At 49.1% G+C, this 26,747-nt stretch overlaps 1 protein-coding gene and 1 pseudogene across 8 annotated transcripts in view; both read left to right on the top strand.

The window, feature by feature from the left end:
• Positions 1–26,747, top strand: part of RNF144A (ring finger protein 144A) — a 112,052-nt gene that overhangs the window by 27,381 nt on the left and 57,924 nt on the right. The gene's annotated exons all lie outside the window — the stretch shown is intronic.
• On the top strand, positions 17,384–17,480 carry LOC123852188 (U6 spliceosomal RNA; annotated as a pseudogene).

Here is a 26,747-nt window from a genome sequence, read left to right as displayed (position 1 = left end):
TAAACAGGGGGAGTGGCCGAGGGAGAGGGAGAAGGAGGCTCCCCACTGAGCAGGGAGCCCGATGCAGGGCTCAATCCCAGGACCCCGGGATCACGACCTGAGCCAAAGGCAGACGCTTCATAGACTGAGCCACCCAGGAGCCCCTGCATTCCATTGTAATAGACTCATTCTGGGCTCTGTATTGATATAGGATATAGGGGGTGGAGGATGAGGGTAGACGAGGAGACTATGTAGAAGCCAATAGAGAAATCCGTTACAGTAATTCAGACAAGAGATAATGGTGGCCTGCCCTGCTGGTAACAGTGGAAGCAGTGAAAAGTGGTCACATTTTGGGTATAGTTTGAAGACAGAGTCCCTCAGATGTCCCGGCAGAATGGGTGTGGGGTGTGAGAGCCAGGTACATGTCTCTAAGTATGTCAGGGATTTTAGCTGCTGTAACTAGACAGAGTTGTCACCCACTGAGACGGGGAAGTCTGCAGATAGAGAAAGTTGGGGTGCAAAAAGAGATCAGAAGTTCGGTTTTGAGCACGTTGAGAGATTCTAAGACAGATGGTGAGTGGACAGTTCTGTACAGATCCCACAGTGGAGGACCGTGGTCTGGGCTGGGGTATAATGGGAGTCTTGAGCCTGTGGATGGTATTTAAAGGCATATGATCAGATGAGATCCCAGTGAAAGGAGAGTTTTGAGAACAGGGTCCTGGAGCATTTCTAGCTCTATGATGAGCAAGAGAAGAGGAAGAGGCAGCAAAGGAGACCAAGCAGGAACAACCAGAGATGTAGACGAAGACCAGGAGGGTGGCATCTTAGAAGCCACAGGAAATCATCTCAGAAGCAGGGTGTTATGAGCTGATGGTCCAGGTGACATGAGGACTGAGAGTTCTCTTGGGTCAGTGCCGTGCAGGTCATTGGTGGCTTTGGTAAGAAGAGTAAAATGACAGGTGGGTCCGGTGACTGTGGCAACAAAAAGTGTCATAAGAGTGGGTTCAGAGGGAAGGACGGAGGGGAGGAGTTGGAGACAGATTGTTGACAACTGACAGCAGAATTTCGGGTGCTGTCCAGGGTAAGTAAGGCCAAGAGCATTAATTTTCATTTGGAAGCATTAGTATTATACTTATAGGCTGGTGGTAATGGTTCAGTAGAGAGTGGAAAGTTGATAATGCAGGCCGGGGGTTGCTGCAGTCATTTCTTGAGCAGGTGAGAGGTGCATCTGCGTACAAGAATACTTGCTTTAGGAGGCATGCAGGTAAGTGTGGGGGGGTAGGCTAGCGTCAGGTACGTGGGGGCCCGGGTGTGGTGCTCACTCCGCCGTTTTCTTCTGATTGCGTATATTTTCTTTGTGAAATGGGAAACAAGGTGGCCAGCTGAGAGGACCGTGGTGGAGGAGGGGTTGCAAGTTTGGGGAGACAAGGGAAGGAGTGCAAAGTCCTCTAGAAAGAGTAGGCACGTGGGAGCAAGACCCCTGTGAGTGTGATTGTGTGTTTCCTTAGCTGGGGAGGAGAAGGTCAAGAATGGAATTCTTGTTTGGCTGAACAGAGGGCGCAGAGTGAGAGGGTGGCCTGAGGTGACAGTGGATGCAGGAGGGAGATGGGCCCACCGAGCTTCACCTGGTGGTGCAGGGGGGTGGCGAGGAAGAGTCTGGACTGGACGGACGGCGGGCGGAGGAGGCGCAGAGGAGGGTCAGCGCTGTCCGGTTAGGGCCCCTGGCGGGAGTGGATGAGGGACACCAGTGCTGGGCTGTAGTTGTTCAGGGAACCAGGGACCTAGGGCAGCGGTAGGTACCTAAACTGCAGCGCTCCTCCCGGCGAGCCCTGCCTCCCTGTCACCCACCCGGCTTCCGCTGCCTGCCTGAGCCGTCCCACTGACCCCAGAGCGGCCTGCCCTCGTAGCCCACCCGCCCCGGAGCCGTGCTGGGAGTGCATGGCTAGCAGCCTTTGCTTTGTGGAGGCGAGGGAGGTGTGTGGAGGTGTGCGGGCTCGGCACTGTGGGAAGGAAGGAGGAAATGTGGATGTTGACCTTTGTAGCGCTCTTCCCCTTCTTCACGTGCCCTGGAAACTGTGTATGTGCTAACCTTTTGCTTTTTAACCTTAACGTGAACGTTTTCGGGTGATTGCATCTTTCTGTGCAGTGTGTGTGCAGGCCCGGAGATGTGGAGCGTGTCCTCAGGTGTGAGGGAGATGGGAAAGCTCCCCGGAAAAAATGCCCTGCAAGGCCGGTCGAATGGCCTTTTTCCCTGCCCACACCCACCTCCCAGGACGTTCTGTTTGAGAGTCTGTCTCCAGCAGATTCCAAGAGCTGTGAAATGGCTCCGTAGTCACAAAAGATCGATGTTGGAGAGGCCAAAATCCCAGAAAATGACATTCCAGCACAAGCAGAGCTATTTTTAAATGTTTAGGATTTATAAGGAGAAACCGTCTTCATGGAATATAAACCACCCCCAATTCACACTTCTGGGATTGAAGTAGCTAAATCTGAAAGATAATTCTGGCTTGTTTTTCTCCCCAAGTGGAGAATGTCATTGGTGAAAACTGATGTCTTGGGCTGAGCAGCTCCGACCCGGCCTTGGCCGTGACCCGGTGCTGGGAAGGGCCGGCGCTGAGCCGGTGCCAGCTGTGGGCCTCTGCCCTGTCACCTCTGCCCTGGGCTAGTGAAGCTTTGGGGCAAAGGTTGTTTAAAACACTTAACTAGCAGAGAGAACACCAATACCCCGCCTGAGTGCTCTTGGGCTCAGAGTGGCCGCAGTGGTTAAAGGAGCAATGTTTTTAGAGACAGCAACAGGTAGAGATGCTGTCGTGAGTCGCCCTGGCTGGAGGCTCCATTCACGTGAAACCTAACAAGCTCATTTTCCACGTCTAACTCCGTTGCCCTGTCTTCTTATTTATTTTTGTCCCTTTTTTGTTTGTTTGAGAGCCCTGAGTGGCTTTAGTCTCTGTGCTGCTGGGCAGGCTCTGCAGGCCGGCCGGGGCGTGGCCTGGGCATGGCCTCCGCAAGCCCTCCGGGTTTCCACCCTCTGGGTTTGAGCGACAGAGAGAGAGAGAACGAGTTTCTGGGACTGCAGGCCTCTCTGGACGGGTCAGCAGCCAATGTCCGGGGGTCATCAGTTACCTGCAAGGCCACCTGTGGGGCTGTGAGGGGCCAGAGAGGGTAGGCATTTCTGCTTTACTCTTTCTCTTTGACTGATGCTGACAAGCCGACCATGGGGAACTCCGTTCCCAAAACAGAGGCGTTGAGGAGTGGATGCGGAGGCTGGGAGGGTGCCCTGCCACCTGAGACCTCGTGAGCTGCTGTGGGACGGGGACGGGGACAGGGAGAGAGGACAGTGGTCTCGGGAGCCACATATGCCGGACCCTGAATATTCGGTTACAATCTATCCCATGGCTGGTGGAGAACCATTAAAATTTGTGAAAGGTAGTGATAGGTTTAAAAAAAAAAAAGTGTTCTGGACAGATTCATGGGGGGCTGCTGTGCTTTCAGTATGAAGAGAAGATTGGAAGCAATGAAAAGAGTCAAAAGGGAAAGTTTGATCATGTGTCCTAACAAAATTGGGGGACTTCCCCCACCCCTGATTTTAAAGATAGAGTACTTTTTTTTGGTTATTCCTAAAAGCCTAACAACAGAGCTTCATAGACATGTGCATACACAGTTACCAAAGAAATCTCATGCCTTCTCTTGTGCTTAGAGTTGCATAAATAACTTACGATCTTAGCGACATTTAACATTGCTTGATTAAATATCAATGAGGAAACCATTATGATTATGTCTAATGACATCGGGTCATTAGAATTTATTATCAAATGGATAACATAATTCAATTACCTCAATCTTATTTTCATTGTGACTTTACTGATTTTAATAATTGATTTTACGAGTGTGTTCCATAACTTATTTCTGGTATTTTAAAAAGTATCAACACATTTATTTGAATTTAGTACTAAGGTGATAGAAAGGAGATCTGATTGGTTTGGCAGTGAAAAGGGTCTTTGTCTTTTAAGTTATTAGAACAAACTAAATATGCAAGTAATATGCACAGACATAATTGAAGCATTGTTATGATAAGGTTATTCATTGAGATATTTTATATGGAAAGGCACATTAACATTTATATTTTTTCAAATTCTTTTTGAGTGTGTTGGTTTAAACAAGGTGCCTCTAAGAGAAAAAGTAATGAGTGCAATTAAGCAATTTCTACAGCCTTAGTCCACTGTATTGATGTACTTTCCAGAAATTGGGCCTTGAATGATTGATGTCTTGGTAATTCATTTTCTTACAGATCAGATGGTTTCCCAAGGTTTTCTTTTGTAGGAAGATGCAGTGATTAAATTGTTGGCGGATCACTAAAACTAGTTATTTTATTTTATTATTATGTGATTTTTGGCATATATATGGAAGAAGTTTCATTTTTACACATACGATCTGTTCTCATATATGCACTTAGGTACAAAATTATCTTGAACTGGTGCTTCAGGGGAGTCCCATTAGTAACCAGGCCCAGCTATGGGAGTGGCCTTATGTATTGCAGTCCGATGAGTTATTTGCAGAGTTCAGGACTATCGCTGTGAAGACCATGAATGGGCAGGGTTGGTGTGCTGGCGAGGAGGGGTGCCAGTGGGCTTTGGGCATCTATCCTTGGAAGTGTAGGCCACGTAAGATGGCCACACGGTACCGTGTAATTTTGTTCTGGATCCTCTTTGTCCAGTTCAAATGCAATACTGTGGTGTAAGCTGAAGTGAGCACCAGAGAATATAACCTTATCACTGCCCCCACCCCAGCAAGAAAATCAAACTCACTGTGGAGTTTTGAGAAATCGCAATGGAGAGCATTCTGTGATTTCTCCGTTGTATGAGTAAGTGAATGTGAGGATTAACAAGAAACAGGATGTTTTGTGTATAAATTGTTTCAAGATGGGGAAAAAATCATATTTCATAATCTTTGAGGAGGGTGCTAGCCTGGAGAAAGCATTTCACCATACTTTTTTTTTTTTTTTGAAGGGATCAAGAAGTTTTCAGTAGAATAGAGAATAAATCAGAAGTGCATGGTCTGAGGAAGATTCTTGTTCCGTTAAGGACAGGACATGAAGGATAATGAAATTATGGATGTTAAGAGCTGGTATTGGGATTGAATCTGGACCTCTGTAGCCTAGAGCTGCATCTCTGGTCGTGGAGATGGAGACTGGGGAGGTTTGTGGATATCGTCCAACACTTGCATTCAGAGATCTGGCCCCCAGCTCAGCTAGATCATCCATGTTCTCTTAAAATTCATTGATGGTGAATCAACAGATGGGCTTTCTGAATCCATCCAGGATCTATCTTTGCTCTTAATCTCAGACTTTGCACTTTTAAAGTTTAACAGTTAAGCTGGTTACTTAATTTTTAAATAAGTACACGCACATAGTAAAATCATTAAAATAAAACTACAGAGAGGATATTAAGTACCAATTTAAATTGCCTATGTCTTTATTTTCCCCAGACAAAACCAGTATGAATTTTTTTTTTTGGCTTACCCATCTAGAAAAATTTAGTACTCATAAAAAGATACTCTTTTTATCTTTATTTATTTTTTAAAAGATTTATTTGTTTATTTTAGAGAGAGAGCATGTGAGTGAGAAAGCAGGGGTGGGGGAGGGGCAGAGGGAGAGAGAGAATCTGAAGCAGACTCCCCACTGAGTGTGGAGCCCAGCCACACAGGGCTCCATCCAACTCACAACCCTGAGATCATGACCTGAGCCGAAATCAAGAGTTGGCCACTTAACCGACTGAGCCACCCAGGTGCCCCAAAAGATACCCTTTTAAAATCTAAACTAGATAAGCCGTTGGACCGTTCAAAGGGGGCTTTTAAAGACATGTCAAGTAGGATGTGATACATAGAAGTCCTCATGTATGTGAGTTACGAAGCACATGTAATGAGCGTCCATGGGCCTGTGTCTTACACAAAGATGTTATCACTACTGTGGCATCCCTGTGAACGTTCCTCCCACGTCTGACTGCCCTCATGTCCCACCCGTCCCCCAGAGCACCTTCTAGTTCAGGTGGTCTGTGTCTCGCTCAACTGTATAGAATTTTACTCATAGAAACAGGCTCATGCTGTGAGTAGACCTGTAGACTCAGTGCTCTGTTTCTGCGATTTACCCACATTGCTCTATGTAACTGTATTTATTCACCTCACCAGTCTGTAGTGTTAGATAATGTTGCCACCAAGCAGTCCGTGTATCTTCCTGCCAGTGGACGTTGGGTTATTTTCAGTGTCTGGAATAATACATTCTGCCTTTGATATTCTGGCACATGTCTCTGCTTCACACGTGCATTTTTTTCTTGATTATATAGTTAGGAGGAGCTTCTGGGCCTGAAGAAAGACTAATTCATGACCAACGTAACGAGAAAATGCAGTGATTTGGGAAGTGATTATAGCCATTCATGCTGTCATCAGCAGTGAATAAGTTTCTTGTAAGATTGCTGCCTGTCTTATCCCAACACTAGGTGTTCTTAGGCCTCTTAAGTTTTGCCCAGTTAATAATCAAGTGAGTGTAATGTGCCCAGGGAACTGAGCTTTCTGCACGCTTTATCACCACCTGTTTCCTCATTGTAAAAAGACCCTTCCTCTCTTTGGTCTCATTTTCCGTTGGATTGGATATGTTCTTCTCATTGATTTGAAAGCATGCTTTATATATTCCGAAGACTAACATAGGTTTTATGTGTTAAAATATTATCTCCCAGTTTGTGCCATATATTTTCACAAGGTATCTTTTGATGAAAAGAAGTTCTGGATTATAGTGTATTTACTGTGTCAACCTTGCCCTTTATGGTTAGGGCCTTTCATTTAAGATACTCTTCTGTATCTTGAGGTCAGAAGTTACTTTTATATTTTCCTTTACCAGTTTTAACATCATATGGAGTTCTTTTGGTGTGTGATGTAGTAATCCAATATGATTTTTATCCACAGGACAAATAGTTTACCCAGTACCATTTATTGAATAATACGTTTTTTCCATTGATCTGAAATACACATTCTGTAATGTATTTAGTTTCCATATGCATGGGTTTCTTTCTGTGTCTTCTGTATTTATATGTTCATTAATTTGCCCACCTTCTGTATCAGTGCAATATGCTCTTTATAAAAATTATTTTATTTTATTTATTTACTTGAGATAGAGATAGAGAGAGAAAGAGAGAGAGAGCACATGAGCAGGGGGGAGGGGCAGAGGGACAAGCAGACTCCTCACTGAACAGGAAGCCCAAGGCAGGGCTTGATCTCAGGACCCTGGGATCATGACCTGAGCCGAAGGCAGACGCTTAACTGACTGAGCCCCCCAGGCACCCCATCACTCTCTTAATTACTGACACTCTCTACTAAGACTTGATATTTGGTCCCCTCACTTTTTTTCCTCTCATTGAGTGATGTTTGGCTGTACTCAGGCTTTTGCCCTTCTGTAGAAATTTTAAAGTTAATTTATGAAACAACATTTCATATGTTATGAATTAATAATGACAGTTACAACAGTAAAACCTTTTGGGCGTTTGCTTGAATTGCATTAATTCTATACGTAAGTTTAGAAAGAATTTACTTTTTTTTTATATTGAGTCCTATTCATGAACATTGTATTACTGTCTTTGTATTTGTCTTCACAAATGTTTTTTGGTAGTTTTATACTTTTCTGTAGAGAGACCTCACATCTTCTGTGTTCTCCTAGGCACATATATGTTGTATGCGTTTGTTTGCTCCTAGGCACCTTAGTTTGGGATGCTTTTGGAGATGGCATCTTTGCTGGAGTATAAAAATGTAATTGACATTTGTATATTGACCTTGCATTTAGCCATTTTACTAAGCCTTCAGTATTTCTAATATTTTGTCTGGAGATCTTCATATATAAAAAGTCGTATGTGACGAAATAAAGTATTGTTTATTCCTTTTCAGTTCTATTTTCTCATTTTCCTGTTTGAGTTTGGGCCCTTCATACAATGTTGCGTTGAAGTAATAGAAGATGTCCTTTCCTTGTTCCTGATTTTTTTAAGGAATGTTCTAATTTAATTAAGAATGATGTTGCTGTTTTTTTTTTTTAATGTTCCTTTTTAAGTTAAGGAAGCTCCCTTATGCTTCTGTTTTGCAGAGTTGTGTTTTATGTTTTTAATCATAAATGCATATTGAGTTTTATCAAAGGTTGTTCTGCATCTATTAAGATGACCATATAGTTTCCACTGTTTTCTTCTTACTGTGTTATATTACAGGTATTATTCCAGTGGTAAACTCTCTTGTACTCCTAGGGTAAATCTAGCTTGTTCAACTTTATGGTTTTTCTCCCCTAAATACAATTCTGATACACATCTGGATTCTATTTGGTCTTATTTGTTTAAATTTTTTTTTATTTACTCATGAGTGAGTTTGCCTATATTTTTGCTTACTCTTTCTGCTTTTGTCTGATTTTGAAAGAGTTTTATTTTTTTCTTTTGTTCCTATTCCTTGCAAGATTTTGTGTATGATTTGAATGGTCTGCTCTTGAAATTTTGGTATCACTCAGCTGAAAACAAGACCTAGTGCTTTCCTTGTTGGAAGATTTCTAACTGCTCATGATTTTTTTCAAGGCTTATAAAATTATTTGAATTTCTTTTTTTTTTTTTAAGATTTTATTTACTTTTGAGAGGAAGAGTAAGAGAGGGAGAGAGAGAGCACAAGCTGGGGGTGGGGTGGAAAAGGGGCAGAGGGAGAAGCAGGCCCTCTGCTGAGTAGGGAGCCAGATGAGGGGACTCAATCCCAGGACCCTGGGACCATGACCTGAGCTGAAGGCAGCCGCTTAACTGACTGAGCCACCCAGGCTCCCTGAGCTCCTTTCTTTTTGAACCAGTTTTCTTAAATTATATTTTTCTAGGAGTATATTTAATATTCCCTATTTTCAAGTTTAAATCAGTACAAAATTATTCATTTAATTTTAAGTCTCTGCTATTTGTGTTTCATTACAAATACAGCTTATTTGGGCCATATCTGTTTTTTCTTGACCAGCTTGCCAAAGAGTGTATGTTTTATTATTATTTTCAAAGAAAAACACTTTTGAGTTTGTTGACTCTCTTTATTTTAACTTTTTTGTGTGTTTTATTTTTATAATTTTTCTGTAGCGGGTCTTTTCCTTCTACTCTGTGTTTATTGCTTTCCTAACTTCTTAAGCCTCAGGTAGCTCAGTCATATTTAGGCTTCTTTTCTAATAGAAGCATTTAAGATGAGGAGTTTCCCGGGGCGCCTGGGTGCTCAGTTGTTAAGCGTCTGCCTTTGGCTCAGGTCATGATCTCAGGGTCCTGGGATTGAGCCCCGCATCCGGCTCCCTGCTCAGCAGGAAGCCTGCTTCTCCCTCTCCCACTCCTCCTGCTTGTGTTCCCTCGCTCGCTATGTCTCTTTCTGTCAAATAAATAAAATCTTTAAAAAAAAAAAAATAAGGTGATGGGTTTCCCTCTCAGCACTGCTTTGATGGCATCTTAACTTTTAAATAATATTCTCATTATTGGTCTATGGTTTTTTATGAACCCATGAGTGTTAAGTCTCTTACAGTTCTCACATTGGGGATTCTTCTCATCATTGATGTCTCTCTTGACTGCACTGAGGTCAGAATGCCTGGTCCATGTGACACCATGATTTGAAATTTGCCAGGTCATTTTTTTATGACCCTATGTGAGGTCAGGTTTTGTAAATGTTCTGTGTAGTTTTGAGAGGTTTGTGAATTCTCAGTTTGTTGACTAGGAGATTTACATTTATTAAATTTAGATTAATAGTGCTTTTTATATCTTCCATATTTTTACAAATTTTGTATGTTTGTTGTATTACATAATATCTAATGACTTTCCCCTCTGATGGTGTGGTTGCCATTTTTTCAGTGACTGTCAATTTTGCTTTTTATATTTTGAAGTAATTCAATGTATACAAATTTAGAAATAGCTTCATAATGAAGTGGACCTTCTGTTGTGTAGATGTTTTCTTTTTTCTAGTTATGCTTTTTGGTTTAAATGCTAATTTTTCTGAAGCTTTGTTTTGGTTAGCATTTCCCTGGATCACCTTTCTCTGTCCTTTGACTTCCAATCTTTCCAATTTCTGAAGGTTTTCTGCATCTCCCTCTCTTTTTACAATTCAATTTTATCGTTTTTTTTTTTCTTTTGGCTATTAAGTTTAATCCATCTATTTCTTATGATCTTTAATATATTTGGATTTTATTTCCCAAATTATTTTTACACTATTTTCTTTCTTTCTTTTTTTTTTTTTAGTGCATGTTCGTTTCTTTGTAATCTTAACTGCATTTTTCCCTTTTATAATTTGGCAGTTATACATTCTATTTCTTTTCTCTTAGTGGATACTGCTGAAATTCTACCGTATGTTATACAAAGTCTAAGATAAATATCGTAACTCCTCGGCTTTTAAAATACACAAAGCTTTAGAACACTGTGATTGACTTAGTTTATAAGCTATGTGTGCTTTTTTTTGGTTCAGTATTTTAACTGGGCTTTAGTTACTTTCCAGTGTGAGGCACGTTTATGGAATCTCATTCATCATATTGAGAGAAGTAGCTGTTTCTCTTTGTTTTTTAAAGTCACTACATCTTTGTTGCTACTAAAGGTATGGTCTCTCGAGTCCTAAACCCACTTCGGTATTGGGAGTACCCCAGAGGGTGCTTCAGTGGAGTGTGTGTGAGTATTAGGGTAAAGACACATTTGTTGGTCGGTTTGGACGAGGTGAATGGTCCAGATCCAACCTGTATGTAAGTAGAGAGACTCCTTCATCCATTATGCAAACATAAAGAAAGAACAGGACCGTGTTAAAACTAGTTATTATCAGCAAGGTATTGTAGGCCTTTTAGTTCTGTAGTTTCATTTTACTTTTATTTTCTGTAGTGTATCAGCATGTATAAGGAGACTCACACCATTACTGCCCACAAAAGGAAAGGCCGATAGTACCTGTTTTTTCAAAAGAAACCTCTTTGTCCTGTGTTTTCGTCAGGGACTTGAAATTCTGGGACACATCGGGCTTTCATTATCCAACGTGTTTATTAGGTGTATGTGGCACTATGCCAGTCCCTATTAGGGCCGAATCAGGTGTGCCTTTTCTCCTGAACCTTTCACTGCCTGGCAACACGTGTGTGTGTGGATAGAGCCTTGTGGAACCTTCTGTGCAAAGGAAGTCATGGAGCTCTGTGGTATAGCAGTTTCCAAACTTATTTTGGGGAGGTGGTGGTGCAGTGGCCCTTTCTTTAAATAAGTCTCGCAGAAGCCTGATGTCTTAAAAATAAATGGAAATAAAAGTCAGGGCAGACTCAGACTGAACAGGCTTGGGCACCTGCAGCCTTCTCTAGCTAAGGATTCCTCGCCCTGGCCTGCAGGTAGAGCCGGCGAGCTGCAGGACCCACCGGCACTCCTCTGCATTTAACCGCTACCTGTCAGCAGAAGAGAAACTGGAAGCTCCAGGGGGGTCACGGGTGGGCTGGTGGCTGGAGCAGAGTTCACGTCTTCACGGCCCCTTCTGGGCTCTGCAGCCACCAGCTCATTCCCTGTGGAGCCAACTAGGCCACGAGGTACACATTTCCACTGTGAATGACTTCTTCAAATCCAGATCCTGTCTGTCCAGGCCTTTTGCTTGGGTGACCACAGTTCTCCAACCAGACTTGCAGCGTCTCCTTCATCCCGGCCCCGGGTCTGCTGTGGGCTTCCTGGGGAGACCAAGGAGAAGCCTGTCGAGTGTCCCGTAACAGGGATAGGGTGACAGAAAGACTCGCCTTGTCTCCGTCTTCTGTCTGCTTCAGGCTCTTGCTCGTCTTCTCACTGTTGGTCACAGAGGGGTCGATTCTTTCAAGCAGACAGACTGCATGCTATTTCTGTGCTGTAAATTTCCAAGGCTTCTTCCTCGTCCACCTCTCCAACCACACGCTGGAATCAGCAGTGTGTTTGCAGCTATAATCAGCACACTTAAATACTAGTTCAGTTCAGAGTGAGTACGAAATCCGGACAGCTCTTCACTCCAAAAGAAGCTGTAAAAATATCACACGGCCTTGGGCCCTCTGAGACCTTGGACAATGCGGTGATCCCTGCAAGCCTTGTTAAGGTTTATGGGGTGCTCCAGAATAGCCCCGATGACATGTGAAGGGGGCTCTGATTCGTAGGAAATTGTGTCTGACACCAAGTCTCGGCTGCCAGCTGGCGGATTCCGAGTTTCTGTTTTCCTGAGGTAAGACACACAGTCAGAGCTGTTTATTCTCCTGTAGGACGACACCTTCCGTAACCGTCCCCGTGTCCTCCGTGTGTGGCACCTGGTGTACCTGGCATGGCTGTGGGCAGCCGAGCTGCAGTCGGAGGTGTTCAGAGCTTCCGGCTTCCCCGCCTTACTGCTCTTGTTCATGGGCCTCTGGTGTTTTCCCCACTCCTGTGCGCACGTTGTCTGACCGTCCCCATGACCGTCCCTGTGACCATCCCCCATGACAGGTGGCAGCGCGAGGCTTGCAGGGCGGGAGGGGACGAAGTGTCCCAGAGCTCTGGAATCCAGCTTTCCATTGGCTCTTGAATCCAGGTCTGCTGACTCTTGCACAGAGATGCTTCCCATTTCACTGCTGCCTCCAGGGAGATCCTCAGAGAGCTCTGTTCGGATCTCCTAGCATCTGGGGCCACTGTTCAGCCCCACTCAGCATGTCACTCCTGGAAGGCTTGGTCGTGTGTAGTCCACTCCCTTACTCATTATCTGATAGCGTCCACACGCTACAAAAAACTTGGAGGCCGTTTCCACATTATTACTGGTTTCTCTGCCCTTAGGCTCTGGAGTAATTGCTCTAAAATGACCAACATGAAGACACCTCTGTTCAGAACTCTATCAATGGCTCCCAGGGCTTCAGGGGCCAAGTTCAGGGTCTGAACCTGGCCTGGCTGTGTCTCATACTCTCAGGGCCCTGGCGATCACCTGGCTGGAGTGCAGGGATGGTTTTTCACTGGCTCCTCCCTCCCCTTGGTCAGGGGTCTGCAGGAAGCTTGAGCTGGGACAAGTCTGGTGCAGAAGCCCCTTCTCTGTCGCAGCCCCCCGTGCCTGGGCCCTGTGGTCGTGGATTCGCTCTGTGGGGCCTGCACTGTGAGCTCAGCGGGGAGTCTTGCGTCTGCTGGGCTTTGAGAGAGCGCCTGAAGGTCAGGACTCACTTCGGAGTGTTGCTGACTGAAGGAGCAGCAGTGATACAACTCCCTTTCGCACCCCCTTGTGGCTGTGTGCAGAGTGTAGCTCTGTGGAGGAGTGGCACGTGGGCGGGAGCGTGATGCCGTGACCGTGGCGGGGGACTGGTCTGCCCCCTGTCCACGTGGCCTTGGTGGTCCTGGCTCCACGTGCCCGATGCACAGTCTGCAGCGGGTGGTGCCACTGTCGGTCCCCGTGTTCTTCCGAGCAGCTTCGCGCACTTGTATTTATGGGATGAAGTAACACTGTCATATCTCTAAATACTGGGACTGTGTGGGGCTTCTGGTCCTGGGCATCTTCTGAGACCCTAGAGAACACCTAAGGGTATATTCGGAGACCCAGCTCTGCAAAGGCTTTAAGTAGAAGACACGTCCTTATGTGCTGTACCCCTTCCCCACCTTGTAGGTGCTGCGGGCATCTCGATCCCACCCTGTCCTGCCCAGTCCCAGTGTTTTGAGCAGCCTCATACTGGGTTCTCAGCGTCTTCTCTGGAGGCCGCAGCCGAGGCCGCCTGATGATCCAGGCTGTGCCCCATGAGGCCATCACAGACTCAGGTGGGCGGTTAGGATGGAGGGAACGCATGGACTGCTGCAGGGCTCGTCACGTTGTTCTGGGAGGTGACAGATGGAAGCACACAGCCATCTTGCAGAAGGTGGTCACGTGCGCCTCCCGTGGGGTGCCGGAACCCAGTCCCGCTGTGCCTCGCCCCGGCCACCCCTTTACAGCCCCACTGCTCCGACCTGCTGCTCCCCTCGAAAGACTGGCCAGAGGTCCAGAGAGTCGAAGGGGTGTTTTAAGACAAAACCCGGCTGGCTTGCTAACTGCTGTGACAGAGACAGCCCAGACAGAAGAGAGGACAAGCCTTCCTTGCTTTTGTCCCCACCCCCTTAGCTGTCACCTGGTTTGGAAAGAAAGAAGAGTTTTAGTAGGGCAGCGTATTAAGGAGAAAGTTCCGGACCCAAACAGTCTAGCTGGGCGTAGACTTGTCAGCATACACCTCGAGGAAGTGACCCGTGAGACCCCCTTCTGAAGCCCCCGGTCGGTGGAGCTGCAGGTGCTCTGGGAAGTTGCCGAAGTCAGCCGTGACCCGCGCCTTCAGCCGTCGCGCTGCCGACTCTCTCCTGAACGTGGGGGCGTGTTTGGAGCACTTTGCTGTGGCTCTTCTGTGACAGGCCACAGCCTCGTTGTCCACCCTTCTGGGAGTGTCCCTGGGGCCATAAAGGACTTCCCAAAGGGTCCTTCCCGGTCGGGCAGTGGTTCCTGGGAATGTGGGCAGGGACACACATGGTGGTTCTCGCTGTCTCTGCGGCACGTGCCTGAAAACGCCGAAGTCAGAGGAGTACGTGTGCTCCGTGTTCCTCGCCTCCCTCCTTTTGGCCGACAAGGTGGGTGGCGTCACCAGACCGAGACCCTGTGCGTGGCTGTGGGGCTACCGTCCGGGTACTTCAGACCGCGGGGGCCTGAGCGCTCATGCAGGCCACGGGCTTACAGAACGCTTTGTTCTGGCGGCAGAACGTCTTCTTTCTCTTTTGTTTGCAGACCAGCTAGGGCGTGTGGTCTGAGCTGGGGTAGAGGACTCAGAACCCTGTGCTCTGCTCCCCCGAGCCCGCGTGGTGCAGCCGGACCCTCCCGCACCAGGCCGGCCACCTGCTGGCGTCACAGGGCCCGGCTCTGCGCTCTCCCTGTCCTCCAGCCGCACGCCAGGGGTCACGGGCAGCGTTTTTATGAGCTCTGCTTGGTGTCCGTGGACATTAGCTCAGACGTGCCAGGAGCCCCGTGGAATCGAGGCCGCGGGGGAGCTGACGCCCGGCCTGCGTCCCCTCATGGGTCGTGGCTTTCACCCGTGTGCTCAGAAGGGCGAATTTTGTCTGCACCTACAGCGGGGAGGGACAGGCAGCCCACCCACTGACCGCGTCTCAGAAGTACTTGCAGTTAGCGTGGGACACGTTAAATTAACTGTTAGGGAACAGTGGTGTCTTTTCTTTGAGAAGAAGTTTAAGAGCTCTCTCCCCTTCAGCTCTGTGATGAGCTCATGACTGCGACAGCCGTAACTTGTGAGGGAAAAGTTTCCTCTGTCCAGGCCCTGTTGGGCACTTCGCACGTGTAGCCTGCTTGATTCCTCGAGGTGACCTAGGAGGTTGGCCTTTCCACCTTGTTTTGGACAGAAGGAAATGGAGTCCCAGAGAGGTCATGCTCGGCACCACAGGTTGGTTCCGTGGCTGACCCATATGTAATGTCGTTGGCCCGGCTCCCAATCCTGCCTGCTTCCTTCGCACACCTTGGTCCCCTCACAGGGCGGTGCGGGCCTGCTGTCTTCCATGCTCCCCTCGAAAGTGGCCCATGCAGCTCAGCATGTGAATCAGAAGCTTCTGGCTGGTGAAAGGCCAGTTCCCTCACAAAACCCTCGAGAGAGAGAGGGTGGGGAAGAGCGTCTGGGTCGTGACCAGGGTCAGGTGTCCAGGGCGCTGCTGGGTGGGTTGTGAAGACCACGGCCGAGAGCCAGGGGCCTTCTGAAGGCCCTTGGATACAAGCTGAGTGTTCCCTTGACTCCATGGCTAGCCGCCTAAATGATGCTTTCAGTGAGCCCATGTGTGGCTCACGGTCATTGCCCAGCAGAGCTGGCTGCTGGCCTGGCCAATCTCTTAGTCCCCGAGGTCGGAGGACATGTGACGGTCCCACTCAAGTACCCTAGACCTGTCCCAAGCACACACCACTCCCCGTGGGAGATAGGGTAACCGGATCCTGCAAAAGACACTGTTGCGGCCCAGACCCAGCTCCCGGTGAGGCTGGTGATCTCCGTCAGAAGCATCCCAGCTGGCCTGTAGCTCCAGGGAGCTCTCCCACCCATGTCTCTGGGTCTGGGAAGCCTTGCCTCTTTCACAGCCTGCTCTCCAGGGCACTGCCTAGGGGTTGCCAGGGGGCTGGGGGGCAAGGTAGAAAGGAAGCAGAGGGATTGAGAGATGAGGTGGGACAGGGAACATTTGCAAAGTAGTTTGATAGTTAAGAACACAGAGACTCTGGGTCCATTTGCTTGCTCACATTCTGGGGAACTGTAGGTGGCTGGAGCAGCAAGTGGGTACCCAGGCCCCTTGGACCCCGAGTGGTTTGGCATGACACACGTCTCTGACCTCAGCGCCTGCTCTCATGCGGGGCCCACGAGGTTAGCTCAGTGTCACTTCCTTGCTGTGACCCTTTGTTTCCTAAGTGCCCCCCCCGCCCAGCCCTCCCATTCTGGGATTCTAAGAATCAGTTGTTCTTTAGAAATGCACAGATTGTCTGTGGTATCTGGGAGGCTGTTCTGCGACCGTGGAGGCCGATGGAAAACTACTTGGAAACACAGGAGGAGGAATATAAACCGTGCGTTGTTTTTGTTTTTGCTTATTGAAACCCTTTGATTTTATTTTCTTCTGTTTCTCCCTCGGGATGGGCTAGGATGTGCAGCGTGGACGTTTGTACCTTTGGAAGGAAATCCTTACAGCAGAGTCGAGCCTCTCGGACATTTCCAGAACAATGCTTAGAGTCTGGCTTAAGTTCTTATTTTTAAAAACTTAGCCTAGCAGAAGTTTGCTTCTGATGCGTGGAAGGCATGCCGGGAAGGGAGCCTCTGCCTTTTTTTGTTGGAGCAGTGAAGTGGGGGGAGGCCCCCAGGGTCCTTAGATGCTACTTCTCAGGGCGATGAGAGTGGCCGGCGTGTGTTCTGAAAGGTGATGGCCGACATACACAACTAAAGGAACTTGACCCGGTCTGCCAAGTGAAGAGAAAGCAGTCATGACTCAGAAATGCTGGAGTGCAGAGAGGTTGATGGAAGTTAGAAGAGCCGTCGGCTTGTTCTGCGCATTCATTTCTTCTCTCTGGCTCCCAACCTCCTCCTCTGCACAGGGCGCGGTCATGCCCGTGATGACCGAGCCCGCGTGGGGTCCCCGTGTGTGCACACGGGAGACTGTCGCAGGGTCCCGGCACCGCTCCCGGATTCATGTTGACAAGTGGTTTTATTTACTTCCTTCAGGTGAAGGAAGAACTGGCCTGCGTCTTATTTTGAACTTGGCAGCAAAGGGATTGTGTGAGGTCATTGGTCAGTGTAATGCCAATTGACGGGGCGTGTGTGTATGCATGCTACTTTGCTGTTTGAAATAACCCTGGTCCCCTTGATGTCTTTCTTGGTTTGTGGGCTTATCATTTGTCTTACGTCTTTTGTTGTATTTTCTCTTTTTAAAACATGTGATAATGCACACATACTAAAAATCTGGGCCCATACAGAGAAGATCAGCGTGGCCCTCTCGCAAGGATGACACGCAGAAACACAGGATACTTCTGTGGTTGGAAGAGAAATAATAAATAGCTTTTTTCCCCGACGTCTCATGTTAAATCAATTCATGGGTTTCTTACTGCCCCTATCACATCACAGAAAGGTTGGTTGCTTTGTAGGCACTTGATTTGCATTCAGATTACCCTTTCTTCCTTTAGCTGTACTCAGATGTTAAAACGATAATATGCAGCACAGTTCTGACCGGGAAAGAACAAATTATTTTCTGATGGTTGGAGCTATTTTATTTTTGAGGTTGGACTCCTGTAAAAGTATGTTGTCTGTCTCAGGATGCCGACTGTTCATTTAGGTTCTGTATTAAGCACTGACTTTGTTCAAGGCTCTGTGAGTGCAGCTTTTGGGGATCCAGAGATAGGCGTAGATCCGGCTTGAAAGAGATGCTAATGTGTTTGGAGAGATGAGACACGCACAGCAAGGACGCCGTTAACGTTTATTTCAGTAAACGGGAACTCTGGTGGACCATCTTGCCGTGGGGGACTCCGTAAGGCCCTGATCCCCGGGGGCCCTCTTCCGTGAGGCACTCCTGATGAGACCCTCTGGAAATGCCACCTCCCGGAGCTGCTGTCCCTCGATGGCGGGGTGGAGGGCGGACGAGTCGTGTCTGTTGGCATTTGGAAATCCCTATCACTTACTATAAACACGTGTCCCGTTTTGTGTGAGCTCTAACCTTCTGGCTCGGTGTCCTCATCTGTAAAGTCAGGGTGTTTATCCACGTGTATATCCCTTTGGACTGTGCTGATAGTTATAGTAATATGATCGTAAACTTAAATAGCTAACGCTTACTGGGCAATCAGTCAAATATTATTCTTTCTATTTTATGTAGTTAACTGGGCGCGTGGGTTATTTTATCAACTACGTGTAAGCTTCCTCAGGCGGGGTGCCCTTAGCCGGTGCCCAGCCCAGGCCCTCACACACAGAAGGTCTTCAGTGCACGACTGGACAACCCCATGCTCTCCGTCTGGTTTGTGCCATCCTGAGGCCCGTGCTGAACCTTTGGAGGTCTTTGAACTGTGGTAGGGTTGGCCATGGAAGAGAGACCACATGAGCATGATTTTACTTTATTTTATTATTATTGTTATTATTATTATTATTATAACTTTTAGAGAGGGAGAGAGAGAGCAGGGAGGGGCAGATGGAGAGGGAGAGGGAGAATCCTAAGTGGGATCCATGCTCAGCGCCAAGCCCGACGTGGGGCTCGATCTCACAACCCTGAGATTGTGATTTGAGCCGAAATCAAGAGTTGAAAGCTGAACCAACTGAGCCACCCAGGCGCCCCAACATAATGGTAATTTTAAAAGATGGATGGATAAGGGGACCACCCTCACGCGTGGAAGCAGAGGACTGGGGACAAGTTGTACGTAGACTGGAATCAGACTAACAAGTCCAGGAGAAGCAGATTGACTCCTGAAATCCAGTTTCTGTGTTTGAGACGTGTGAGGACATTTCTTTCTGAACTACACCTTCCACAGAGACACACCGGGGTCTGGAGAGAAGGGGGCAAGGTAACATCGAGAGTTCCCAGATGGAAGGAGTGTTAAATACTTCAGAATACAAGCCTGACTTTTGCTTTAGCAGATGTTCACCCTCACTGGCCAAGCGAGGAGTCTTTGGGTTGAAAGATGTCCGTGTGTTTTGGAGATGAAAGAACTTCCACTCAGTTTTTTGTTGGGCCCCGGAGTTAATACGCAGCGCACCCTGATCAGATGCATCCTGCCTGCTGGCTCTGTCGTGCTCAGCTGGGGACCCATGTCGCTCTCCCCGCTCCCAGACATTCCTTGTCACGTGTTAAACTACTTCTTGGCATCTTGTTCTCCTCCGAGAAACCGCTTTGTTTTGCTTCATTCCCTGCTCAGAACGAATCTGTATAATTGAATGTGTGGATCCACGTAGATGCCGTCTCCCTGGGGGCCTCCATCCAGAATGACAGAATGAAAGAACACGACAAGGGAAGGGGCTCAGATAAACCAAGGAGTTTAACTTCCTTCCCTCCCTTTGTCCTTCTCTCGTTCTTCTGTGTTTCTTTCTTCTCTTCTTCTGTCCTTCCTTTTTAATCAAAGAGGAGAAGACTTCTCACTGGTTAAGACACATCTAGAGGTAAAACTCAGAGTTTCTGGGTTATATGTCTTTCATGTGCAGTCGCTGGATGAGGGATTGGGGTTTTTAAGATGAATTTAATATAGTTTCTGCCCCCAAGCAGCCCCACACGAGAGGAAAATGTGGGGCACGCAGTGTGCATGCGGTAGGGAGGTTTGCATTTGAGAACCGCCCCTCTAGTTGCTCGAGTCTCGTGTTCTCCTCACTCACCGACTGGCCCCCATGACCAGCTCCGAGGCAGAGTTGGAGAAGGACTAACGTTGGGGCCCCAACAAGAGGAAACCATTGCAGGAAGAGCAGAAATATAAAGGAACGAACAACAAAACCAACAGCCAGAGAGCATACCGCCCTCGGTCTGAGTTCTCCTTCCGTGGAATCCTCGTCTTGTGGCGGGAGATCGAGGAGGGTGTGAGGAGAGGGGGTGTAGAAGTTGGATCACGCGTATGCGGGAGTCCTCCGGCTACTTCTGCAGGGCGCTTCCTGGGGAGTGGCGCGTGGCCGAGAGCTTCGCTCGGCTCCGCGGGCCGGGCGCTACCAGGGTGGAGCATCACAGGGAGCATAAAACACTACACACGGTGGTTTGTGATGTGGCCAGGAGAGGAAATGGGACGCGTCCTTGGTTGCTGCAAGGGGGTGTGTTGGAGGCTGGGGCGGGAGGCTGAGCTGCTCGGTGCAGGCCACACTCTCGGGCCGGTGGAAACGTCAGGTCAGTGGGTTGGCAGCCCCCAGCCCCCTCCTGCAGGGAGGGTGTTTTCTCTCAATTACCCCGTTACAGAAAGGTCTGTATATTTAGGGCTTTGATGAGTTTGGGGGACCATTATGAGGGATTGGGTACCCTCTTACACTCTTGGACGCGGGTGTAAACTTCACATGCAGACAGCAAGTGCATGTGGATATGACTTCCCTGGAGGTGCAGTGTGCAGGACTGTGTCCTCAGGACTCCGTAGATGATGCCGTTTCCCTGTCATTTCTAGGTAAACAGCGAAATAAGCACAGCATTTTTTTTTTTTTTTTTTGGTAATTAATTTTGTAATACTAAAAGGAAATCTCTGTTTTCATAACCAGTATAGCTTCACTGGGGTTTTCATTTATTGTTTCCCATTTTTTTTTTTTTTTTTGTTGTTGTTGTTAAAGATTTTATTTATTTATTTGACAGAGAGAGACACAGCGAGAGCGGGAACACAAGCAGGGGGAGTGGGAGAGGGAGAGAAGCAGGCTTCCCGCCGAGCAGGGAGCCCGATGCGGGGCTCGATCCCAGGACCCTGGGATCATGACCTGAGCCGAAGGCAGACGCTTAACGACTGAGCTACCCAGGCGCCCTGTTGTTTCCCATTTTTAAACAGGATGTCCATTTTAGTTTTGAGAGAGTTAAAAGTTTAGTGTTATTTAAAAAGAAACAAAGAAAGAGGAAAACACCCCAAACCCCATAATCACACATTCAGTCCGAGAGAAAGCATTCACTCAGCAAGCCATTGTGTGCCCCATCCTGTGAGGCCCTGCATTTGTCTTGTTTCTTAAGCCCTATATTTAGTAAGAAAAGAGGTGATTTGGTCGAGCCTGTGAGTCTCATCGGGACACATTGGCCCGGGCGGCTCTGGAAGATTTTAACGTTGGGCTCATTCCCCACATGGTGGATGTTGTCTTCCCAGGATGCAGAGACCAAAACAGCAGAGACACAGACGGGACCGTCTGGTCGGTAGGAGCGGCTCTGGCCTTCCCAGAACCTGCAAGCCTGTGCTTTGAGGTTTGTTTTGGGAGAAGGACAAATTGCCACTGTCGAAATCCCCAATCACCAAAATATCCCTAACAGCCTATTATAAAAAGAACATTTTAAGGTAGAGGTTAATATTAGCTCGATGCCTTTTCTGCGAGGGCCTCCTCCCCCGGCTTTCTGCAGCGCAGTGCATAGTGCTTTGGAAGCGGGTCCGGGTGGTCTGAAGAAGCTCCTTTGTTCAGTAGAGTAAGAACCGCGGGGGGCGTTGTGTGCGCAGGTCTCAGAGGGAGCCCGCGGTTGGGCGAGCGCCCGGGTTCCGCGCCTGCCCTGATCCCCGATGGGCGCAAGGCCCGGTTCCCTGCTTCGAGCCCTGTGGTCCCACCTCCGGGGCGTTGGCACCCGGGAGCCCTCTGTTCTTGCACGTGCGTGTGTCTACCCTGCACCAGCCCCTTTTCCCAGATCGACCCTTGAGTTCCTGCTTGGCTTCTGCTAACGGGGTCATGAGTTTTGTAGCCATCCACAGGGCTTTTGGGGGCCCCTCCGTCCCTGCGTCCTCACACACGGCCCCAGGCCCCAGCCCTCCTGGGACTCCCCGATGGTGCGTTGTTTGCTCCACGACCCGAGGCTCCTAGCAGTTCACACGTGGAGTGGAATACGTTCTGGGATTGTTGTTCGCCGCTTTTAAATGTGGGCCCTCCATGCTCTGCCACAGCTGCTCCCCGGGGCCCGGCAGCTGTGACCTGGAACTTGAGGGGACAGCAGGGTGCTGTCGCCTGGCACGGTGTGAGGCTAAGATAGCAGGGCCTGGGCCGACAGCAGCGGCGATAGCGGCGGGGGCCAGCCCGCCCAGTCCTGCCTGGATCCCTTCCTCAAGTGTCTTCTCTTGAGCCGCTCTGGATATATGTTCTAGAACCCGTCTGGCTTTCCTTATTTGCATTAGAAACTACACAATGAGAATATCCTCTGGGATGACTCACGAGTTAAAATATGCTGGCAAAGGACATTTGCATTTTATTTTGGTTGAAGGAGGAGAACAATGAACATTTAGGGCACAGAAGGCAGGCAGGTCGAATTAATGCCAGAACAAACTTCTGGTTGGCAGTATCCCGCTTCGCCCATTGCTAGTCACCTCCTTGGCCAGGGAAAACCAAGGATTTATTCTGGGAACATGGCACACTGGTCCAGTAATTACAGCGTGGCCTGTGGCCCTGGCAGTAATGAGACCCCAGGCTTCCCAGCAGGACTTCTGGGGTGGAGGAGCCCCTCTGCTCCGCAGGGCCGGCCTGGTCTCCTCACAGGGGACAGACCCACCTGACGACTTGGTCATTTTGTCCAGCCATACAAAATAGCAGCCAGAATTACCTGTAAATTTGTTTTTTACAAATCAGTTGAGCCACAGTGTCTAGGGAGAAGCAAAGTAACTCTTCTTCAGGTCAAAGGATTCACTTTTGGACCCAGTAGGGCCCCTGCCAACGCCTCCGAGAATCACCCTCCTCAAACATCAGAGCGGGCGGTGACCGCCTCGCCGCGTCCCCCGAGCGTCTTCCATTCCCCAGCAGGGACGCCGTGAGGTTGGCGGAGTACGGCTCAGGCCTGGCTGTCAGATGACATCCCAGGTTCAGGGACACCATGGCAGGTGGCCTCGGGTGCCTCGCGTCTCCTGCCTGCTGGTCCCTGGCTCTGGCCGTGATGACAGCTCGTCATCCGCGAGGGAGCACCAGTGGTCACGACCACGGCAACTGTCCTCCTTCCCTGCGGAGCACTGACCGAGTTCTGGCCCTGTTAGCAGCGTGTCACATCTGTTCGTGTGTCTGGTCCTCACGATGGCCCTGAGCACTGCTGTGGGCTGTGTGTCCCCAAATTCACGTGCTGAGTCCTGTCCCCAGGACCTCAGAATGTGCTGTTATGTGGAGACAGGGCCTTTCCAGAGGGAATCCGGTAGAAATGAGGTCACCGGGGTGGGCCATGCACCAGCTCACAGGTGTCCTCATGAGAAGGGGAAATTTGGAGACAGACACATCAAAAGGAAAGACGGTGGGAAGGGACACAGGAGGAAGACAGCCACCTGCAAGCCAGGGGGGAGAGAGGCCTGGAACAGAGTGTCCCTCGGAGCCTCTGAAGGAGCCAGCCCTGGGACACCTGATCTCAGACTCAGCCCCCAGAACTGGCGACAGTAATCGTTGTGTGCGCCACTCGGTCTGCAGTCCTTGGTTCCGGCAGCCCTCACAAACCACAGGTGTCGCCCTCCGTTTGTAGATGTGGAAACTGAGGCCCAGCTTGGTTCAGTGACTCGCCCAAGTTCCCCTGGAGAGCAGGGGTTGCAGGCCTGTGAGACCCAGGTCATGTGGTGCCAGGGTCGGCACTCGGCCACCAGACCTGGGAAGCGGGTGGCCTGAGCCTTCTTTCTGTACAATGTTTCCTGCTGTGACCTCTCAGCTGGCCTGGTGCTTCCTGTCCTTCCTCCCAGGCCCTCATCCCTGTTGGAGGTTTTGAGCTACATTTATGCCCCCAAAGCCATGGCCTGCACAAAACTGAGTGCACAAAAATGTTTCTTAAAGAAAGCAAACAAACCTCAAGGATGTGAATTTTGTGCACAGAAATCACTCCTGGCTCTACCTTATTTTCCTAAACATGTCTTTTTTCATTGCCACATTTTTTTGTCTGTTTTATTATGAAGGAGAGCACGCACCTTGTAGAATATCGGGTGAGTGTAGAAAATCAGAAGCACTGATCATCATTTTATTTTACTTTATTGTTGTCTGCTGGTTTCCTGCCACCCCTTTGTGTTGTCCTTGTTCTGGAAGCTCCAGCTGGCTTGAGGTTGGCCCCAGCCCGGAAGTTACTTGGGACCTCTGGGATAGCTGTGCAGATGGGTGTTCTCTCCGTTCCCTCGATGTCCAAGAGTCTGTGAGGTGTGGCCTTCAGTTGTCTGATTTCTCGAGTGGGCCTGATTTCTTTGGCACCCTGAGATCTGCAGGGGTTGGGGAGGGCCCTGATGACAGGCCCGTCTGGCATACGGGATAATCCTGATCTTGTTCAGTGTACGTACCCAAAGGATCCTGAATGTTGCAAAATAAACAACGGAGCAGCTTTTGTGATGGGATGGTTAAGACTGAAAAATAAATGGGGTTCTTAGGTGGGGTCTGGCTGAGGACAAGATGGTTTCAGGATGACGGCATGTTTTCCCTGACCCTTCACTCTGCCCAGCATTTCAGCCATGTGGAATGGGCCACCAGTTAATCTTTAGAATAAGTGCAGGCAGCCCTGGGATCTTAGTGGGGTGGCCCGGCAACTCCGATGATCTGGGAATTAGGAGTCCTGTCTCCTGGTTTGATTCTGCCGCTCGGCTCCGTGCTGGTGGAAGTCACTTGTTTCTGAGTGATGTAGAGAACGAGGGCTTGTACAATAGGATTCCCAAGGCTCTCCCTCGCTCTTTTACTGTATTTTTGGCATGGATTCAACTCCCAATTCTCTAACCTGCACCTGCACCTCCACCTTTGAAGTGAGGCCTTGAATGTTTTCCTACTGCAAGTGAAGAGAGTACAGAAGAGCTATTTCTAGCTTCCTGCTTTGCTGCTTTTGAACTGAATGCAGTTTTCTTTCTGGTCTTTTCTTGCCGGTGTGCAAAGGGGTCGGGGGATGTCAGCCTGGTTCACGAGTGGTGTCCTGGGAGGGATGGCTCTCTGATCCATGCCCACCGCCTCGTACGAGTAAAAGCCAACCAGGCTGGAGCCAGCGAAGCCCACCTGCTTCCCTGGAAGCCTGAGCAACAGTGTACCCCTGAGCAGACTCTCATTTTAACTGGCCCCCCTCCTCCTCTGCCTCCCCTTCCTCCTGGTCCCAGGCAGGGGTTGTGGGCACATGCTGGCTCATTTGCATGAGGGTTCTGCAGATTGAGTGACAGTCTGAAATGCTGTCATGCCCCTTTGCTCCTTTGTCAAACTTTGGGAGAGAACTTTCCCCCAACCTACAGCAAGGATATTATATAACTTCTGGTGTTCACCCCCATTCATCTTCTTAAACTACACGTCTTCATATGCTTGTAACTTATTTTTACCTTTAGAAGAATTTTTCGAGTGGGTTGGGCTGAGTGGAAGCAGCCCCAGGTGGTTTCTTCTATGGGCTAATAGCGATTTTTTGGAGTGGAGAAGTGGGGTTAGACTCCTGTTGGCACCCTTTCTCTTTCTAGGTCCCCCGCTTCCTGGTCCCTCTGGCTTCTGAACACTCCTACCTGAGGGATTGGCTGCTTGCTGCAGGTGTTTCTTGTGACTGCGGCTGACAAGGCAGACAGCTGTGTCTCTGGGCTGTGTCCTCCCTGTGCACGCTGCTGAGCCCAAGCTCGGCGGTCCCATCCTCGGGCTGTGTCCTGGCTGAAACTTCCAGAGGAAACGTTTTGTAGAGGCCTGCGCAGATAAGGCAGGTGATCAGGCAGGACATGGTAGTGAGATCAGTTCTCCAGCTCACCTTGGCCAAACAGTGCTCACCTTCTACCAACGGGGGCAGAATAATCCCAAAAGCACACGTTGAATGATCAGCGACGAGCAGACGCCGTCTCCAGCGGCGCCCACGAGGCCGTGAGTTATGGTTGGAGCTGTGAGATGAGCACTACCTTGGTGATGCTGAGCTCCGATATTTAACACGGGAGACTTTGGGGGACTTTGACGTCTCAGTCTTCTTATCTTTAAAGTGGGGATATGGGTGTGTCCTTCACAGCCGGTGACAGGGTTAAGTGGAGCAGCATGTGCCGTGTGGCTCAGGATGGCGCCGCAGGGACCATGAGCCTTATGGGACTTGCCACAGTATGTGGCTGACACGGTAACGAACCCAGGGGCCTCTGATCCCGGAGACCACACACCTTCCGCGAAGGACGTTGTCTGTGTGAGGCTTGTGTGGTGTCTTATGCTCCTTGGGTAAAAGCGACTGAGGATCTTTTATCAGAATTACATTCCCTGTTTAACCACAGACTGGCTGGGCTCCTTCTGTGGCACGTCCTAGGCCCCTCTGAGGGGAGGCCCCCATGTTGTCATCAAACCCGCGGAACAAAAGGTACGAAGAGTCAGGAGCATGAGGCCAGGTGACATGGCTTTGACCCTGAGACTCTTGTAAGCTTACTGTGGAGGTAAGTTGTGGGTGAGGTGCCTCGGACACGGGGCCCGTGAGATTCACAGGGGGTCCTCATGCTTGTCTGTGGGGGCCTTGGGAGATGCCACCAGCAGGCTTGTGAGGGAGAGACACAGATTCACTAGGTGGAGAAGGACAGGGGTGGACGTTTGCGCCGTGGGCACGGCACCAGCGAAGGCCGTGTGTGGGCAGGTCCAGAACTTCTTCAGGCAATCAGCACTAGAGCGTGTGGCCAAAATAGAACGTTCTTTCTCGATGCAGACTGGGTCCAACGTGAGGCCACGAGGGTGGTGCGGGGGCTGAGGATGAGGTTGTGACATGTCTTCA

Source organism: Mirounga angustirostris, unplaced genomic scaffold (assembly GCF_029215605.1).
Source record: "Mirounga angustirostris isolate CCGP_5_RB_7025 unplaced genomic scaffold, mMirAng1.0.hap1 SCAF_10, whole genome shotgun sequence".
In the NCBI taxonomy this organism is placed as follows: Eukaryota; Metazoa; Chordata; class Mammalia; order Carnivora; family Phocidae; genus Mirounga; species Mirounga angustirostris.
This window is presented reverse-complemented; position numbering and strand designations above follow the sequence as displayed.